Below are 4767 nucleotides of genomic sequence, written 5' to 3'. Positions count from 1 at the left end.
CCGACTTCAAAAAAGGAGGAGGTTCTCAATTCGACTGTTTTTTTTGTATGTATGTTACGCAATAACTCCGGTATTTGTGAACCGATTTTCATGATTCTCTTTTTGTTGGAAAGGGGGTACTTCCATAGTGGTTCCATTTCATTTTGAAGAAAATCATCCACCTCGAAGGGTGGCTGTGCACGCATGAAGATTCATTTTTATAAGTAGCGCCTTTAATTTAGGAGCAATTACATTAATGGTTGATTTTGCTATTTCTCCAATTCAAGGCGTTTTTCTCTCGATATACTTTGAGCAGGGAGAACCGATTTTTATTATCTCCAGTGTCAAGTCCTGTATAGTGGCAAACTAGGGGATATTTCAATAAAACTTAGCAAATGACGTAATTCCACGTACCTTTGAGGTCGGTTTTTTTTAACGATCAAAATTGGCTTTAGGCGAAGCGTAGGACAGTTTCTAGGTAGCGTGTGTGCAGCCCGAGAGTCGAACCACCACTGTGTCCTCTCTCGTCTATCACCACTGTTCTCCACCCAGACTCCGTTGATGTCTGCCGGCAGAGGGAGCACGCGATACACTCTGTAATCTGCAGGTAGCGCCTCTGTCTCGCAGTTGTCCGTCCTCATGACCGTTTCCGACATATATATTTCTTAATGAATTTGACATTCACAGTATTATTATACTTTAATATACATTTATTGGTTATTAAGAATTTATAAAATAAAAGAAAAAAGACTATAAAAGCTTAAATATTTTAAAAGTAACACTAGGACTTTTAAATTATATGACTAAAATTGGGTCCCCGCGGCAAGGTGCCCACGATACTGGCAGCGTCCCGCCTTTGTATTGCTATGCTAATGCGTTGGGCAAGGTAGCTGCCGGCCCTTGAGTTTCCCAGCCAGTTAATAGACTGTCTGGGACTTTTTCGATAAATATTTAAGTTGAAGACTAAGGCGCTACGCAAAAGTGAGTCTTGTGTTGGATACAAGCAACTAAAAGCGAATATTCTATTAGATAAGATGACTAGAGGCAATTTTGTTTGTTCTTTAATTTCCATTGTGTAGTTAATAGCTTAAACATTGTAGTGAGAACTAAGGCCCTGTCTTGTACAAGAGGTACCTATACTCTAACCAAATTCAACAGCAGTAGAGTTTTTGTGGCTGTAGAGCTTCTTGTGGAAGAGTTCGTCCAGGCAAATACTGCCAAGCAGTAATGTGAGCAGTACTGCGTTCCGGTTTCGAAGGGAAAGGTCGCTGGTGACATGTAACTTCAAAGTTGGCTAGAGTAAAGATGAATAAAACTAGGGTACTGTATTACACGTAACAAAGACGATTACCAGCGAGACAGGCCTAGCTCAGTACAGGAATTATTTGCTATTCTCTGTACGAGATTTACTCTGCAATGGAGTTTAATGAACATGCACAATCTCTTTGTGAAATTATAAGTATAAATTGCAATACAAGCTTATAATTTACAACCAATATATATACGTGATTTCTGTTGATGTTTATAATTTACCATGTACGACATTTAAAGCAATTGTGACACAAAAACTGTATACAATATTAATATTATTAACAAAAATCGGAATGGGCAAAGTATATTTGGCTAAATATCAATTATGTCAACCACATAGTATGAATATTACGTCCAACTGGAGTCCAGGTATACCTGTACAGTATTTTATTAAATATTTTTGATGTGTAACTAGCAAAAACGATAAACCGTTTTTAAGCGCAGGCAACGCCGTTAGCAGTAAGTTCTTAGATTTCTCTCAGAGAAAAGTTTAAGGAGACTGATGTAATGACTGTGGCATCTCAGTACATTCACTGAAATATTTTGTATACCCGTAAAAATATACATAATTTCATTAAGAAAGAAGATATTCATAATATTAACCTTAGAACTAAGTCCAAACTCATGGTAGTCAAGAGCACATCCAGTTTTTAATTGCAAGCGGCATAGAGTTAAAATTAAACCTTTAGTGCTTAGATTCCACAAAATTATGATTCAAAGTGTATTCCATAGCATTTAAGTTTATTGGAAAGAGAGCAATCCCTAGAGTTTCTTGCTCCTTCTTCTCAGGGAGGTCAGCGTAGCTTAAAAAATGACGTTTTCAAGTGTAAAAATTTTACCTATGGAATAAATGATTATTTAACTTTAACTTTGACTTAAAATGCAGTTCATTGCGTTTATATTGATTCAAACGCCCATACACGTCTGTTTCCGTTTCTGCTTCCACAACTTGTATGACGGAACTTTAATTGGAAGTTTACTACGTTCGTCGTCGGCGATGGATCAGGCGCAAGCGAGACTTGTTTGGCGGCTGAGCGCGCGATTTTTAGCAGTTTTAAGTTGTGTAAGTGTATTTATGAAATCAAAAAAAAACCCTGTTTGGAACAATTCCAACATGGCGGACTACAACATAAACCCTTACCTTCAACTAGATCCATGCCTAACATTAGAACTTATAATGAATCGATAATAATTACGTTTGCATTGGATTGATATGGAAATATTTTTTTGTGTTTTTGTTTGTGTTGTGTCTTGGTGGAGTTGATAATAAATTTGAAATAAACATAATTTGAATCAATATGTAACCTCCCTATGTCAGGCACCGGTCTTCTTTAAAAAGAACCTACCATACTTAACATCTGAAACAATATAATTGACTCCATAATCGAACCTTAAAAAAAATCAAGAATTGTATTACGTTATTGTTTTATTGAAATAAATTTAAAATGTCGTTCCAATGGTATGCAAATGAATATTTTACGTCCATTCTCACGCTGAATATTAATGACGTCATCGCATTGTTTGTATTAAAGATTTTATCCATCGGTTATTTCAATAGGTTAACGGCTTTAATGGGCTTACTATAGACACCAGATTAAGCCACCAGTTTTAGTTTTACTAATAATAGATTTAGTCAATTCTGTCATTTCATATCACTAATATTAACTTCCGTTAAAGTTTACACTATTCTTTTGTCGTTTATTAAAGATGCATTAATTCAGGACGTGAACAATGCATAGATGTTGATATTCTTTTTACCCGGCTGTGTTAGAAAAGAGGGTTATGTTTTTCTAGTGTATATATGTGTGTACGTCCGTTTCTTTTTCACGCTGTACAGCCTAAATGGCTTGATGAAGTTTGACATATGAGGTGTCGTTAGATTCGACTTGATTATAGGAGTGTTATAGGCTATAAAAAAAATCTCAAAATAATGTAGTGGGGGTAGTTTCATTTTTTGGTGTTTATTATCTTACGCTGGCTAAACCAAAAGAGATACATCAAATTAAATTATCACAGAATTATAGGTCTTAAAAAGATCTGCAAAAAAGTCCAAGAAAGCAATGGTCTATCTCCAAAGAACAACGAACAGTAACCATTTTTGTCTTTTGAAATTTAATATTATTATTGCTGAACTTCACTGGCTACAGAAACATCTGCCCGTGTTCAGCAACAATCTCTTCTTCTTAGTCGTACACTTCATTGCTGAAGGTCCTATCCCTGAAAGACTTTTGATGGCATTATGTACAACATGTTTCCACTTTGTTCAGTTTTCAGTTTCTCTCAAGGCTGTTGAAAGTGGAAGACCAGAAACGTTAACTATTTGACCGTACTAACAATGAGATATTCTAGATCTTTCTCTTTCTGCCTTGCCCATCCCAACTAACCTTGTAACCCGGCGATAAAACCAAATCTTCATTTCGAGTTCTTAGGTTTTCGCGATTCTTACACATAGGAAATGAAACGATTTTTCCGGATTTAAATCGCGTATATTTGTTTTTTCAAACAAACCGACGTTTCGGGCCCTTTACAGAATATTAGACATAACTGGTTGAAGACTGTACCACCACAGTCAACCGTGACCATGGCAGGGTAAAGGGCCCGAAACGTTAAACATTTTAATCTTAGTGCCTAATAGTGCAATTACGATGCCTAAACTAAGTACATGTGTACCTGTATTTTAGGCATAATGGTGCATTTTTCATAACAAAGCTTTAAAAAATAAGATAAAGATTTTATAAATTTAAAAAATAAAAGATAAGTAGTTATAAGTAGTTACAATTTATAAAAGATAAATAGTTAAACATTACTTATTATATAAATATAAATTATAAAATAACTTCCAACAAGTCCTCGGTATCATTGTAGGTTTTACTTTTAAGCCAAAATTTGTCGGTCTTTTTATATTCAGCATGATTTAAGTTTTGCCTTCCTCTTTCCAGTATAGAGGGACTAGACGTAGGCTGGAGTTCCACCCCTATGTTATAGATATTCCAAGAATTCGCTCGAAGCCTTAGGGCGCATTTATCCTACAACAATTTCATCGCGCTCACCCCGCGCGGTCGCCGAGCGAGTCCGCGTTGCCGCCGCCGGGCAGCGACCGCGTGCGTCTGTCATGGCAAAATACACTCTATTCATTTAGCGTTTAACGTTTTAACTTAAATGATAGTCCCGGACACGCGGGCGAGTCTGGCTTGATTTTAGTACTTTAGTCGGCCGCGCGGTTGTATTATTCAGAGGAATTTAAATGTTGTTGCCTAGTAAATAGAATTCAGATTCGCCATTAAGGCGTGGTAACTGGGTGGTCGCCGCGCGGCGGCCGAGCGAAAACATTCGCCTCGTGTAACTGGGCGCTTACGCTTCCACATTTATATGGCGAACAACAATGGAGTGCAATTTCTCACCTGCAGACTTATTTCCTGAACGTTATAACTTGGGTCTTTACAAGGCGAGAATGAATAGGAATTATTTATGCTCTAT

The sequence above is a fragment of the Hyposmocoma kahamanoa genome, unplaced genomic scaffold (assembly GCF_003589595.1).
Source record: "Hyposmocoma kahamanoa isolate Upper Pololo Valley unplaced genomic scaffold, ASM358959v1 78, whole genome shotgun sequence".
NCBI classification, from domain to species: domain Eukaryota; kingdom Metazoa; phylum Arthropoda; class Insecta; order Lepidoptera; family Cosmopterigidae; genus Hyposmocoma; species Hyposmocoma kahamanoa.
Note: the sequence above shows the minus strand (reverse complement) of the source record.